The sequence below is a fragment of the Euleptes europaea genome, chromosome 10 (assembly GCF_029931775.1).
Source record: "Euleptes europaea isolate rEulEur1 chromosome 10, rEulEur1.hap1, whole genome shotgun sequence".
NCBI lineage: Eukaryota > Metazoa > Chordata > Lepidosauria > Squamata > Sphaerodactylidae > Euleptes > Euleptes europaea.
The window spans coordinates 38778142-38795129 of NC_079321.1; positions in this window are offsets into that span (position 1 = coordinate 38778142).

Genomic DNA, 16988 nt, shown 5'->3' on the forward strand with positions numbered 1-16988 from the left:
TTTATTTTAGAAGTGGCATTAATTTGTTTGAAGGATTGCTTGCCATTTGACAAGACGCAGAAGCTAATTTATATTTTTAAAAGGCAATATGGCTATTCAGCATTTTAGATCTCCCTTGATATACATTTGAAGAGTGTGGCAGTGGTTTTGTGCTTAGATCTGTCACACACAAAAAATGTTTCCAGTGGTAGAAGTCAGGCTTCATTGTCCTGCATAACCAAACCAGAGTACAGTAGCACCTTAAGGACCTACAAAATAGTTCCTTGCCCTTTTGCCGTGATCAGCAAAATCAGCATCAGTTCTGTGAAATGATAAAACCTGCAGAATAAATTATGAAAATGACAAGTTTTGTAAAGGTGTTCACTTTATGTAACTTGTGCACATTGTAGAAATCACTATTTTATTGTAGGACACAACCTTCCAAATTGTGAGGGTGAAAGAGACTGGGTACATACAACTGCTTGGAGCCAATGAAGGATTTCTATCCACAGTTCACAGCTTTCTTGCCATGCCCCTCCCAATACAGCCCAGAATGAGTCTGCAGCATGTTGCTTTGTTAGCCACTTTGACTCCAAGGAGGTAAGACCAGTTGTGAACATGTTTACAAAATCAAATGCCCCCAAACTGTTCTTCCTGGGAGATGGGCAAATTTCTAGGGGATGTTTTTAGTTGCAGTGGGAGGTGAGAAAGTTGTTCTCCATAGACAAATCCTTCACTGGATTAAACCCAGCAAGCTTATAGATACTGAGACATAGTACATAGAGGATTTAGCATTGGAACATGCATGCTTTTTCATACCGGTTCCACATATTGGTGAACCAATGGTTGAGACTAAGATTGGCAGAGATGTCGGGAATGTAGTAGAAAGCTTGATGAAAATGTCAACTCATTGTGCAACCGCAGTGAAAAAGGCAGACTCTATGTTGGGAATTATTAGGAAAGTGATGGAAAATAAAATAGCCAATATTGTAATGCCCTTTAGTACAGAGCTATGCTGAAGTGAGAAACATAGATAAATCTGTGGATACTTTCAGCACAGCTAAATCTGTGGATACTTGAATCCAAAGGTTGAGGCCACAAACAGACAAGACATCTTTCTACAGGCCTGAAAAATGTTCCAAGTTTCCATGGGGGGGGGGGAATTAAACTCCCATAAAATAATAGAAGCAGTGACTGTAGCTTTAAGAAATGAATGCCCTCAGTGGCCATTGATAGGAAACCATGACAGTATTGCCACCCTGTTCTAGCCTTGGGCTCTTTCAGTAAAAGGCAGAGGAGGGGCCAGGGTTCTTTCCAGGGCCTGTATTAGCCTTTGAGGAGAGGGCTTGTTGGAGCCAGGCCTGGCAGCAATTACCAAGTGACTTCCTAGCACACAAGTTGTGTATGACTCACCTAGGACTAAGTGCTTGCTACTCTTCAACAGCAGCCTCCCCACAAAAGCTGGTGGGGTGTAGTGGTTAGAGTTTCAGATTAGGATCTGAGAGACCTAGGTTCAAATTCTCACTCTATCTTAGAATCTCACGTGATTAGTTTGGGCTAGTCATATACTCCTAGGCTAACCTACCTCACAGGTTTGTTGTGATACAATGGAGGAGAGGAAAATGATGTAAGCTGTTTTGGGTCTCCATTGGAGGAAAGGTGGGACATAAATGAAGTAAATAATAAATATAGCTGAAGATGGGGCAGATAAAAAGTTGGTGGGTGGATAGGTGTGTGGGAAGGAGAGGGAAGCAGGGAAAGGTGAAGATCTGGGGGCTGCCAGGAGGAGGGAAAGAGGAAATTGAGGGGGGTTCAGGGAAAAGTGAGTGTTCGGTCCTTCTTTCCCTGGGTGGGTCTGGTCTGTTTTGCCCTCCAGGGCCTCTTTCTTCCAGTGGGCCTTGCTGAAGGTCTCAGAATACAGAGTGGAGGGAGGTTCACAGAGCCCTCAGGCCCTGCCTTTCCAGCCACCTTCATCTCACCAGACACTGTGGGAGTGGCCTGGCTCTTCTTTCCAACCTCACCCTGGCCTGTCTAATCAATGGTTTCCTGGGGGTGGGCTTGCCCTAGCATCTGCCAATGCTTTCCAGAATGGGACTCCTGCCAAGCAGTCAGGACTCCCTCCAATGATTGTCCTGCCTGGTCCCTCTCCTTTCCTGCCTTGCCCACCCCCTGCTTATCCCAGGCCAGCTCTCCTAAGACCTGAGGAAGATATGGCCCCATAGTCTACTGTCTGAGATGGCCCAGATTCTCCAGGGCAGGGCTGCTCTGGCACATCACTGTTGACACCAAAGGAGTTGTTCGGCCTAATTGGAGCCTGTGCTGCTGGCTCCTGCGTGGAGCCACTATAGCACTAGTGGCAGCTGCTTCAGCTCATCATAATAGTGGAAGCCGGGGGAAGCCCTGGATTCCAAGGGACCCAACGTTGGACAGCTCATCAGACTGGCGAGCCACGGTAAGTATGGTGGTTGGGCTCCTACCTCGGACAGTTTTCCCAGGGAGAGGCTGCCAGAGATAGAGAAGGAGGGAGACCTGAAGACAAGGGGGGCAGGTGAAGGTAGGGTTGCTGGTGGGTGGGAAGGATAGAAGGAAGTAGGGAAAGGTGAGGCTATGGAGGCTTTCAGGGAAGGGAAAGAGGAAATAGTGGGGGAGTGAAAAGTGAGATGCTCCCTGCAAGTCTCCCCCTTGTAAAAGATAAAATATCTTAGAATATGGCTCAGTGTGATTCTTCATATTCTAAACAAGTGGCCCCCAACCCTTTTGATTTTTTGGGCACCCTTGGAATCCTGACACAGGGTGGTAGGCACAACCACAAAATGGCCACCACAGGAGGTGAGGCCACACAGCAGAAGCCCAAATGCAGGGAACAAAAGCAGTAATTAAAATATATACTGGGAAAGAGGGGTGTGAGAGAATAAAACCAACACTGGTGGCAGCTGCTGATGAAGCAGTATTAATTTAATCTGCACAGCCAATCAAAAGCTTAGGTGGGCAGGGGCCCCACTTCGTTACCCAAACTGATTATCTCCGATTTAGTTGGGGGAATTAGCGTTGGAGACAGAGCTTTGCAAGAGGTAGGGGTAACTTAGGGATTTTTTAAATCTTTGTATACAGGGATAAGTCCCTTGGAAAACTCTTGACAAAGAGGCAGTTATTCAAATAAAATGGGGTATTATAAGACACTTTCAAGCATACACTAAACACACACACATAATTCAAACCAAGAGCTAAGGAAAGTAAAGGGTGGAGGGATGGGAAATAGAATTAGGTTTTGGGTGATATTTACTGATCTAAAAGAGCAACGTCTGACGAAAGCAGCTCTAGAGGGAGAAATTAACCAGTGTTTCTGGGAGCAAAGTGAGTAACTCTACATGCAAGCAGGGAATGAGTGTTAGGATCCAAGACACACACACAATGAATGTCACAAGGACTAATGTTTATATTCAAAATGGGTTCTGAGGTGGTATGAGGTAACTGGCAAAGGGAACTTTACCAGGGACAAAGAACTTAGATTGCTCCTTCAAGGTCCAGACAAATGAGAGGAAGAGAAGCGAAAGAACACCTGTGTGATTGTATAATTGATGGCTGGTGATTGTTCTGTATAGGCATTAGAATGTGAGGGGATGTCTGAGGGGTTTCTCAGGATGGGTGTAAGCAAATGGAAGTTTCCTCAATCTCCCATGGGTGTCTGGTGACTGTCTGGGAATCAGATATGCAGGAGAATAGCTGTGACTCTCCTGAATAACCTTGATTGCCCACAGTTGATGAGATTTAAAGTTCCCAAGGTTTGCCAGGTGGGTGCTAGGTGCGCTTAATTTAATATGCAAAGGAAGCTTATTCATTCCCATTGTTCACACCCTGGACCTTGGAGAAAATGCAAAATGGTCAACTCCTCTTCCAACTCCTCACATTTGTACAATCTCAGAAACAGGAACTGCTTTATGGTACAGCCCCATCCTGCTGTGAAAAGTGTATGAATTGAGCAACCAAACAGATGGTGACAATTGTATGGACTTTTTCAAACAATTGGGGAAAGACCCCCCCCCCCATCTACATGTTCGTTTTGATTCACATGTTTTCCCCAGTATACAGCTTGTTAAATAGCTGTCCTGGTTTGGGTGCATTTATGTCAAAGCTTTTACAGAGATCAAGTAAATATGAATGTCAACTTTGGGAGGCACTTGTCAGTTATGCTAGAATGCGGGGTGTTTTACCAAATACAGAGTACCAGAGACAAACTTACCGTAAGTGGTTTGCATTGGAAACCAGGTGGGGCCCACTGAGGAATCTCAGGAGGATAAAACAATTTGGAAATCCCCAATAAATCTTTCCCTCCTGGATTCTGTAAACTCTCAAACTGATTCTCGCCATTCTGTGTTCCTTAAACATATGTAGTCCTCATCAGATTTGGGGAGGGGGGAGTATTCTTGTGGTTAATTTACAAAGGCCACCACAGGAGGTGAGGCCACACATAGCAGAAGCAAAGGCACATTTTTCTGTGTACTTGATTATGTACGTAGAAATGCCTACCTTGTTTTTGAGTTTGCTTTTGTTATAACGGGCTAGCCACTTTATTATTACAAGTGATATGTACTTTGATTTGGGGTATTTGTGTTCTGTATCTTGTCGTTCATATAAATGTTTCTTTGGCAAGTGATCTGGCAGCGACTCCTGTCAGTTTAAACACAAAATCTCTCTCTCATGAAAGGGTCATGATCTGTAGTTATGGGAGAGATTCTATTGCTCGCATTATGGAAACTAAGAGCTGATGCCAAAATTAAGTTAAACATGCATTCCAGTAGAAACCTCTTTCAAAGGATCACTCTATTGATTTTGAAAGTGTACAATCATAAGTAAATATTGAAACTGGAACAAACTGTCTTGAATGATCACTGTCTCTGACCCAAATTGTAACGTGGAAACTATCTAGCATTAGTGGCCTTCATTTTTAAAATCTCTTATTTTTTTTAGTCATTTACATACATGTTTACCTTGTGTTAAAAGTTGTGATGTTTCAACGCAATCAAAATTTCTTTGCAACAACTTAGTAACAACAGCTAAACCTTTTATACATTGTTGTAGTGAACTTCTTCTGTAACAGTTACCTCTCTGGGAGTAATCCTCTTTTTGTTTTGTTTTTAAAAAGGCTTTTGGCTGCATACAGTGATGTTAGCAGAAGATGCTGACCGTCATGAATCTTTCCCCTGCCCCCAGGAGTCCCTTCTGACCAAGGGAAATGTGATTCCCAGGGTTATGGGAGCTACTTGGAGTAATAGTCAGGTGGACTGCAATTATGAGGCGCACAACTTCCCCTTCATCACTGTAACCCACTGACCTGTGTAGCTGTTATTCCACATGGGGCGAAAACGCATGGTCGCTTTAGCCTCCTTTATTCCCTGTTTCAGCCAGGATTCAGCCAGGATCGAACGCATGAGTTTTGCCGAACATGCGTTCGATCCTGGCTGAATCTTGGCTGAACAGGGAATAAAGGAGGCTAAAGCGACCATGCGTTTTCGCCCATGGTTCCCACAGGCCTGGGAGTTAACTTTCCCAGGATAGAATCATAGAGTTGGAAGGGACCACCAGGGTCATCTAGTCCAACCCCCTGCTCAATGCAGGAAATTCACAAGTACCTCCCCCACACACACTCCCAGTGACCCCTACTCCATGCCCAGAAGATGGCCAAGATGCTCTCCCTCTCATGATCTGCCTAAGGTCATAGAATCAGCATTGCTGACAGATGGCCATCTAGGAACTGCTCTAACTGTTAGAAAAATTTTCCTGATGTCTGGACAGAAACTTTTTTGATTTAATTTCAACCCCTTGGTTCTGGTCCGACTTTCTGGGGCAACAGAAAACAACTCGGCACCATTCTCTATATGACAGCCCTTCAAGTACTTGAAGATGGTTATCATATCACCTCTCATTCTTCTCCTCTCCAGGCTAAACATACCCAGAAACTGCTGGGGGTGTGGGTTTAGGAGAAAGCAGGGTAAATTCTTGGATCCAACTTATTATCAGCCACCATCTCTACAATCACACAATCTATAATTGGCTTATGTAAATATATTAGTTAGCCTGCTGTATTGTGGTTTGAAAAAAAAATATTCCAATTGTCCACTGCTTTAAAGTCAAGAACAGGCATTGCCATGGAAAGCAAGACTGGAACATTGGTTGCCAGAGTACCAGAAATATAAGCGGGCCAGGTATCTATTAAGGAAAGATTCTGAGGTCATGGGATAATTCACTGAACAGAGAAATGTGTTGCAAGGTGTGATTACAAATTAGTGCTAAAATTTCATTGTGGAAACCTACAACTTATGTCATTAAAGCAACCTGGTGAGAAACTTCGCTGGTCAATTCCTTATTCTAATGTCGTGTTGGGGATTGGAGTAGGCCCCTTTAGTCTCTGTAAAATCCCATTTCAACTAGTCCTTTAAATTACAAATTGCTGCCACTTTTGTACAATGCCTTTCCCTACGGGATTAAATTTCTGGTAGAGTACTTGGCCAGAACACTTGCTTGCATTGTTAACGTTTTGTTTTAAAGTGCTGTAGTTAGCGGAAGTGTTCAGTTGTAAAGGGATTCTTAGCTTTCCAAGTGGTCAGCTTTTAGTACTTTGAAGCACTTCACACAAACACTTTCTTTTTTGTGAGTGAAGAATTCCAGTTGCCTGCAATATACTTTTACACCATCATATGCATGTAATTCCAGCAGCATCTACAAAAACTGTTGTTGTTATGATTGCATTAAGATCCTGAAATGAAATCCTTTCAATTACAAAGGTGAAAATATGTTATCAGCAAGCTACGCAAACCTTGTGTTCAGATGTCAAGGCTCAGTTTGGACTGCCATATAGAAACACTATTTCAAAATATTTGAGAAGAGTTAAGTTTTTGCAAAATGTTTTATTCTCTTATTATGAGGAACAGGCATTCTGGATAAATAGTGCACACTTCAAACACTTCACAAACTGAATATGACTCGCTTGAACGTAAGAGAATGTTTAGGTCTTTTATCACGCAAGCTGTCATAACCTCACAGAATGTCACCTGAATCAACATTCAGTCGCATATCAGAATTACAGATCATTCTGGGAAATGAGGAGTGATTTTTTAAAATTGTTAAATCTTGTTGCCTCAAAAGTTCTCTTGTTGATTCACTACTCCTGTTTACATAAGATCTCCAGCATGGTGTAGTGATTAAGAGCGGTGGACTCTAATTTGAAGAATTGGGATTGATTCCCCACTCCTCCACATGAGTGGCAGACTCTAATCTGGTGAACCAGGTTGGTTTCCCCACTCCTACACATGAAGCCAGCTGGGTGACCTTGGGACAGTCACAGTTCACTCCAAACTCTCAGCCCCGCCTACCTCACAAGGTGTCTGTTGGGGGGAGAAGAAGGGAAGAAGATTGTAAGCCGGTTTGATTCTCCCTAAAAGGTAGAGAAAGTCGGCATATAAAAGCCAACTCTTTTTCTTCCTGAAGAAACAGACTAGTTGAACAATGTTGCCGAGACTCTCATTCATTACATATCACAGTGAGTCTAATGTTTCTGTACTCTAATGTGCTTCCATTTTAATATTTGTCCAGTGTAGAAGAAGAAAGCCTGTTCCGAAACATGGGGCAGTATTTGGTTGCCACTGTTTCATCATGCAACAGAGTTCATTCTGTATTAAAAGATGGAAACAGCCTTGATAACTGGCATCAGTTTAAAAAGCCATATAATGTCCCCAGAAGAACTATTAAGTGTTCGATGGGTGTGGCAAATCGGGATCTATGAAATCAGGGACCACCGAGATCTGTGCACACTTTGTGCATGCACACACATTCAAACATGCAGGTTTCTGATTGGTGAAGACCACGTCCAGGAGTCTGGTGGAACAGTATTTCCTCACATGGAAGTATGTGTTCTTCTCTTTAGCCGGGAGTGGTGGTGAAGCACCTCTGTGTGTGTGAGCATGTGAAGATGGGAGGGTGTGGACCATGGGAAAGTCTATATGATACTAAGATAATGCCTTAAAGTATTACCATACATAACATCCTCTTAAGGGAGGTCCTTTTTCTTACGGTTAATTTACAAAGTCATGTTATACATAACTGAGTTCCCATAGCATGAAAGGACCCCTACGTTGTATGTGGTTGGTCAACCCAGAGTAGCTAGCCACTTTACTATTAGATATTGCAACAGGATGTGAAGAGTGGAGGGAAGATATGGAAATCCCATCCCAGGCTTCAAAATCTCCCTCTAGGATTTTCTAAGCTCCCAGGGGCTTGACTAGGTTGATTTGTCCCCACCTCCCCTCTATTAACTGATGCTCAACTGTGGGCAAGAGCCCCATTGCGCAGAGTGGTAAGCTGCAGCACTGCAGTCCAAGCTCTGCTCACAACCTGAGTTGGATCCCGATGGAAATCGGTTTCAGGTAGCCAGCTCAAGGTCGACTCAGCCTTCCATCCTTCCGAGGTCGGTAAAATGAGCACCCAGCTTGCTGGGGGTAAAGTGTAATCACCTCAAAAAGAAGAACCTAGGTTGTTAGAATGATAGTGTTATAGCAAAAACAACCTATTATACTGTAAATCAAGTTGCAGAATCTAAGTTATAAGTTCTATTGTTATTACCCTCCTGGACAAACCTAAGGAGGAAAAAACTCAGTTCCCAACCTCCAGGGCTGGCCTGCAGAAAAAAATCCTCTGTTGCCACCCTCCAGGAATGACCTAGAGAAGAAAGTGTTTGCCAATCTCAAGGGCTTCTCTGGACTGAAAATCAGTGGTTTCCAACCTCCAGGGCTTGTATTTTAACAAAAACAACATGTTGTAATTTTTACCAGGTTTTCATATCAAAGTTGCACATTTAATGATGATCTTTCGACACTGTGTATTCTTACTACAACTATAATGCTAAACATAAACCAATTGAGCCAGCCCTGGAGGTTGGGAACTGAGTTTTTTTCCTCCTTAGGTTTGTCCAGGGGGGTAAAGCGTAGACAACTGGGGAAGGCAATGGCAAACCACCCCGTGAACACAGTAATCACCTGGTGCTTGCAGAAGGGACAACCTTTACCAACTGTGGTCAGCATTGTGTCCCTTGTGGACCATTTTTTAAAGGTTTTGTTTTGGCTAATCTACCCAAACTCACCCCGTGAGCTTCATGGTAGAGTGATGATTTGAATTTAGATTTCCCCAGTCATTGTTGGACACGATCCACCTACACCTCATCACTGCCTTTCTGTCCAATTGCCTAGATTCAGTGCTGCTGAAACAAATGGAGCAGAAATGATGGTTAAAAAAAATCAGAATGGAAAGCTTTAGCATGCAGCCTATTTAAAATTGGGTTAATTATGAGTGACAGCAGGTATTCCTGAGGGCACTGATGCCTAATGTAAGAGACTGTTGAGGGAAATAGCAGCTTTCCCCCAAAAGGGTTTATTGTGGTACTATGGGGGCAGGTTACATCGCAGGAAGACTCTAAAGTTGGAGCTCCAACCCCAATTCAAAGGATCCTCAGCACTTTCCATTCTAGACAATAAGGAAGAATTTTCTAACAGAGCGGTTCCTCAGTGGAACAGGCTTCCTCAGGATGGGGTAAGCTCTCCTTTCCTGGAGGTTTTTAAGCAAGGCTAGATGGCCATTTGTCAGCAGTGCTGATTCTGTAACCTTGGGCAGTTCATGGGAGGGAGGGCACCTTGGCCATCTTCCGGGCATGGACTAGGGGTCACTGGGTGTGTGTGTGGGAGGTAGCTGTGAATTTCCTGCATTGTGCAGGGGGTTGGACTAGATGACCCTGGTGGTCCCTTCCAACTCTATGATTCTAACATCACTGTATGCAACCAAAAGCCTGAACAAAAGGCGAATCTGAAGACTATGGTACAAGGATTCCAAATTGATAACATGGTTACATTTTTTGTTTCTAACACTTGTACAGGGTACAGGGCTTGGGTGTTTATTTTTACCCTTTCCAGCAAAACAGCTGATGGTTCTTTCTAGTGTAGTGATAGCTGGGTGAAAGAGGCTAAGCCATAAAACTAGCGTTGGGTGGACACAGACCTTTCGAAGGTAGCAAGAGTAGAATGCTTGCTCAGATATTTTTAAAAAATGGTTCAGGTTGCCCCTCAAGCTGGCGAGGACTAGAAACCATGTGCTAGAATGGATCAAGAATACTATCTCCAGTGATATTGGGCTCATGCTTATGAATCCAATTTTTTGACACATAATCAAGTAATAGATGTGTTTAGCTCCATCTGGGGAGAAAAATCCAGGAAAGAATTCAGTAATGTGTTTCCCACACACATCATTAAATCAGTCCTGGGAGCGCCCATATTTGAGTGATGGGGGCTGATTTGATGTTTTGCAAAATGTCTGTAAGGTCTGGAAAAGCTGCACTATCAAGGGAGACGTAAATTAAGCTTCCCTCAGCCTCTTTCTGTTAATTCTTGACACCTCTTATCGGTGATTAATGTCCCTCGCTGCTGACATCTTCAAATATCGATGTAAACAAGTTGCACTTGGTATGTATGTACAGCTTACTTCCATCAAGCCTCAAGTGTTACTTTGAGCTAGTTTCCTTTTTCCTCAGTGGCATCCAGTGCCTATTTCAGAATTCATCTAAAATCAACACCTTGTTAAAACTGTGGCAGCTGCAGGGATTTACAGCAGGTTCTTAAAATCTGTCTATGATGAGAGACAACAGCATGCAATAATTTTCCCAGGGTACTTTATTTTTTGTAACTAGATACGTCTTTGGTTTCTTCGAACAAAGTAAAATAAGAATTATGTTGAGCGGGCTTCAATGTATCTTAGGATGTCTGACAGGGATTTTTCATTTGCTTTAGACTGAAAAGCCCAGTGAAGGTTCTTAGTACATTCTCTGATCAAGAAAACTTAAACTGAATAAAACCTTAGTATCTTTTGTCAGCCAAGAAAAAAAGACATGGTAGAGAGTAATTTTTACACCCTAACTCAACATTAACATTATTAAGCTAGAAGATGAACTATTTTCGACATGTGCCCCAGTAGGAAAAAAGCTAGTATTGCTGAATAAAAGGGATTGTCTTCTGATTTGTAATAAGTAGGCTTATTATGGTCAACTCCTTTGGAACTGTTTTACAAAAATGAACATTTTTCACCATGCAATTTGGTTGCTGCTGAAATAAATTCCTAATTTGAAAGTTCTCAGTGCTCAAATGAAATCCTTCCATTAAAGATTCTAGTTTGTGGAAGAAATTTTTTGCTGCTTTTCCTCTCCCTGCACCTCCTGAAACACCACTGGTGTAGGTTGGGGACACTCTTGGAACAGTAGGAAAGGGGGCTTAGCTGCAGCAAGAAAGGAATCAAACAGAAATGCTCTTCCCCCCCCCACACACACATGTAATACACAGCCACAGTTCCTCAAGGAAGAGTTGAGGAAAGAGGTGGCATTTTAGTTGATTCCCAATTCTTTCTGTAGCCCCCTACAACTGCTGTTACCAAGGGTTGGCCAAACCTCAGAAATGGCTTTGGAGCAGGGGGTGGAGTTGTCCTGGGAATGGACAGACAGCAAAGGTCTCCTCTGCAAATATGCTCCATTCACAGAAGAGTTCACAATCCACTATCTTGAATTTCATAATGTTTTTGGTTTTAAAATGTACCTTTCAGTAATGGTGCAGCAGCATAGTTATAAAAATAGTTGCGTACTTCGTAATAAAAGCATGAAACATGGCAGATTCAAAGTTCAAGCGTAAGGAAGCTTTCTCAATAGTCTTGAAATTCAAATGTTGACAGATTATTTTAAGTGGTTAAGAAATATTTATGACTAATGTGACATCTCAGGTTCTAAAGGTTTGATGTACATGTTCTTTTGCACCACTGTAAAGAGCATTAACCAGAAGTAGTTTATTTGCAGTTGTGAGTCAGTCGTCTGCAACTGGTCCTTGAATTGAGTGAGCTAGTTTAACTCTGCAATTCAAAGATGTAACAACCAGGTAGAGTTCTGGCACATCTACCACTAGACTAAAGCAACTCATAGCCCATTTTCCAGGCTTTTAAGAAGAACTGTGATATATTGCTAGCATTTGTTGCACTGTTGCAATGGAGTGTAATTGTGATGATGGAGTTTGCCTTTTCGTGCGCTGTAGGGCTCATCTTCATTGCTTGCACACTCCATTGCCCTTTTACTTGCACAGCACATAAGGGTCTCATAAAGTAAAGGAGAAAAGAAAATGCAAGTTGCTTTGGTTCTGCACTGGGAAGAAAGGCGGGATAAATAAATAAATAAATAAAAGTGAAAAATGTAAAGGTGACTCTGTACAATTTGTAAAGGATAAAATATAAACCTTTATAATTATGAAGGTGACGGGTATATCCAGCCATCCTCCAAGTAGCCTTCCTCCAGCCTAAGAAGACTTCCTGCAATTTAAATGGCTCTTCCTCCAATGGAATGATCACTTAAGTTAGAGGAGGGCTCCTTAGATTGGAGGAAGGCTTCATACTTAAGTGGAAAGGTGGGGTGCAAGTATTTAAATAAATAAGCAAACTTTGCTTAGTATAGTGGTAGGATAGGATCTACCCAAATTACAGGAAATGTTTAAGAATTCCATTACATTCTGTTGTACCCAGAGGCATGCCGCCTCCAAACACACTGGTCCTATTTGGCCATCATGGCTGCCAATGAATTTGTCTAGCCCCCTTTAAAGCCATTTATGTAAGTGCTCATGTGGGTAAGTACACCCACTAACTATGGGTTGTGCAAAGTATTATTCTGTCCTGAAGTTACTACCCATCAAATTTGTTGAGCGTAGTCAAGTTCCTAGGATTTTGGGAGAGGAAGAAAACGTTTTCTCCATCCACTTTTTCTAAACTATGAATAATTTCATAAGCTGCTATCAAGTTTCCCTAATTAATCTTGTTTTTCTGACAAGAAAATCTCCATACTCTTTAGACTTTCCTCATAGGAAAGGTGTTGAACCCCATGACCATCTTGGTTGTCCTTTTCCACCTCCTGATATCCTGAACTGTACACAGTTTTCCAAATGTGGCCAGGGAGCTACACAAACCCTATTTTCAAATGTTTTCCTAATAACCCCTAGGTCAACATTTACCCTTTCAGTGCGGCCATACATTGAGACTACTTTTTCACTGAGCTATTCGCACAACAAGCACTGTCTAGTCACTGCCAATTCCGACCAGTATACATATAATATTAGGATTTTTTTTTTGCCACAGTTTGGATTTCTTTGCAATTATTTACTTAAACCTCATTTGCCACTTTGTGGCCTTCTCATCTTTTTGGAGAGATCATGGAGTTCTTCACGGGCTGCTTTTTTTTCACCATATTGGTGTCATCTGATACTGATTCCAGATCGTTTATGAAAACATGTGATACCACTTGTCCCAAAACAGATTCCAAGGGGAATGCAATGCTTGCTTCTGTTCATTATGACAATTGGCCATTTACTCCTACCCTCTGCTTCCTGTTTTATCAGTTACTAATGCACAAGCAGATGTATCCTTTTACGCCAAGACTTAAGTTTACCCAGGAGGCTTGGTTGTGGGAGTTTGTCAAAGCTTTTTAGAAGGTCCAAGTATATAATCTCTACCAGATTCCTTATCCAGATACTTGTTCATGTATTAGAAGAACTCCAAAAGGCTGATGAGGCCAGGATTTCCTCTGCAGAAGCCATGATGGTTCTTCTTCAAATAGGGCTTGTTCTTCTCTATTATATGCTTATAATTCTTACTTTTAACAACTGTTTTCACTAATTTAACCAGAACAGCTATTAAGCTAAACTAGCCTGTGATTGCCTGAATTTGCTATTTTCCAGTTCTCCAGAGGAGAGAGTAGTTTAGTGACAAGTTGCACACATTTTGCTAAACCATCCATTTAGCATGTGAATTCCTTAACTCTTACATGTATGCTCTAGAACATCATTCCTCATCATTGTAGGCATTTTCAAGCACCTTTCCTAAAAACAACAATTCCCAGAACAGTTATTGTATCTTCCATGATAAAAAAAAACTGTCTCAGAGTTCATTCAGCTTGTCTAGGACAGTGTGCTTTGCCTGTTTTTTGTTTGTTTGTTTGTTTGTTAATTAATTGTCTTTAGTAAAGAAGTGGAATAAGGGAGTCATTGTAGGCAAGTAAAGGATTATTAGAACTCTTCCATTTAGCACCATCTGGTGGTGAGCTGAAAAGAAAAATGTAAACAATATGGAATATTTCCCAATCTCCATATCTGGGCAGAAAATAAGGATGGAATGTCCTAAAATCAATCTTTCCTGCTATCTCATCTACAGTCTACCACCTGTCTGAAAAGTCAGCAGAAAACAGCTATTTCTTCAGGCCAGAATTAGATGCAGATTGAGGAAATGCCACCTTGGGCCAGTCACATCCTCTCAGCCTAACTAACCTCTTAGAGTTGTCGCGAGGATTAAAATGGACGAGAGGAGAATGACGTGAGCCACTTTGGGTCTCCATTGGGGGAAAGGCAGGGTATAAGTGAAGGAAATAAGTAAATATTTGTGATGAGGTTGTGGCGTTACAGATGCAGCTGAACTGTCAAGGCACCCTGGTGGTGTACTCAGCAGCAGACTGGCTGCAAATGGGTCTACTGGGAAAAGTGCAAATCAACAATCAAAAGAAGGAAGTGTGTGAAACTGAGGACCCATCAGCTGCCTTGGAGAGCAAGCCCCCAAGTGCTTAAATGGAGTATGGTTTGTTTATGGAAAGACTTGCAGCCTCTATTAGATTAACAGCCAAACTATGTTGGAAAGAAGAGATCAAGTAAGACGATCTCTCTAAAAATAGATTACTTGCGTAAAGAAATGTGCACTTACTGTACTCTCTAATACACATAAACACTGCTTATCTTCATTTCCTTATCTTGTATATTTAACACCTCATTTTATTTATTTGGCTCAAGAGTCTATCCTCTCCTGAGGCTTCAATGGAGACAGTGTAGACTAAGAAAATTTTCTCTGCAGAGGAGTGGGAGATGTTTTCGGGGGGGGGGGTTATGGTAAAAACACAGGGAATTGTTTACTGAGAAAAGGCCAATCGCTTTTTGACAGGTAGCATCCTTGTTTTGCTGATTTCAGGCTAGTACTGCTTCCTATTTCTGTGTGTGTGCACAAGTCTTGGTCTTTGAATGGCAGTTGGCATAACACTCTTGTTATCGGCAAATCTCTTCAGACCACAAAGGACAGTGTTCATGCCCAGGACTTGTGGGCTCAGTGAACTGAATACTCCTCCTGCTTTTTTTTCTCTCTCCCAGAATCTCTCCCCACCCCCACCCCGGGTTTTTTTCTCTCCATATCGTCTTTGGTCTTTAGTGTTGTGTGACACATGGCTTTGAAGAGATGCTGTATTCTCTACACACACACTACAATGGAGATTAACACGGCACTAAATGTAAACGGTGGTTTTGTTGTTAGTGGGAGATGATTCCTTCCCATCTACATGGGCAGTAGTTACTACAAGGTGATATGCATAGAATTCTTTGAAAACTTTGAAGCCATCAAGTGGGTGGGGCCAGCAGATGGCTATAAACATTGGGGCTTCTTGGCTCATGCTTGTTCATAAAGGGCCAGTGATTTGCACGCCAGAAATACATAACCCTAGCATGTCAGTGAACCATTCTGATTGTTTTTTTAAATTTATTCCAGTTTTTCCTTGATAAGTTAGTGGGGCAACATAAATAAAGAATGACATTTATTCAACCCACTAACTGTTATGGTCAAATTCTATGGATGTGTTAAATACAAACAACCTTTTGGTAAAATAGCTTTCAGAAAATGCTGTTGCCTAGATGTATCTTTGATTCCGGGTTTCCTCTTTGCATCATTAATCCTAGTTAAGTGCACAATGTCATGTTTTGCACAATGACTGGGTTTGTTTCCCCTGGACCCTTCTCAGCCTGCTTCCAGACGTTTTTATAGGAAGCACCGGGGCGATGTTTCCTAGCAAGACTGCCTAGGATTATAGCCTTCCCCTCAGTAGCTGCTGGATTTTTGAAATGCATGTAGAATAATAATGGGTTGGATCCAACCAGTTTTTCACCAAAGAAGATTGTGCTGGGGATGATGGGACCTACAGTGATGGAAGCCACATGGGATATGGACTAGATGAGATGAAGTGAAAATCCAACCATATAATATATGTGATCCTTGGATCTGCTTAGTGCCAGATGTTTATAGATAAGGGGGGGGGGTTGTATCAAAAGCAACTGTGCCATAAAGCTGTACTTGCTGACATCTCAGTGTTATGTAGCTCTTCCAGGCATAGACCTCAAGAGGGAAAAGGTAGGAGTCTTAGTTCACTTACCCTGCCCTTGTCCATGCATAAAGCTTGAGAAGAAGATACTATGGGGTGTGAATTCTTGCTTTAAAAACAGTGTTATATCCCCTGGATTTGCTTTAAATGCCTCTTGTATATATACCATGAAAATAGGGGGAACGTCGTTGATGGTATGCGTACTTGTGTGACCAGGCTCTCAAAACTTTCTTGCTTTTTTTATTTGCCAGCACTAAAACTTGGGTGGCGGTTGCTGTGTTTACAATCCTGAGCTCATCAAGTACACATTCTCTTTTAACCATTGCCATATCTGGTCCAGCGTGCTTCACTGCTTTAAGTTTAATGGATCTCACACACACGGAGTGAATGAGAGCAGACCTTTCATTGGACAACAGAGCTGTGTTCATTTTTCCCCCTCAGTCTTGCTCTTCCACTTCCCACAAACCAAAGCTGTTATAGTTTCTGGTGCTTTACATTTCACAGACGGGCAGTTCTTTGCCCTTGTTTTTTGAACCATGCCAAGGTCAAGGTTATATCAGCAATGATTTGTGTGATCAGCTGTCCAAGCTGGAAGGAATTTGAATTGTCTCTCAGATGCATCAGGATGTATTTGCTTTCTGAATGCAGCTTAGTATTTTACATGACCAGTAGGATTTGCATAAATTTGCAAAACAAATCTCTTCTCCTTACAGCTTGCACTGAGTTTCCCTGACTTTGGATGATCAGTATCAGATGCTGATGAGAATGG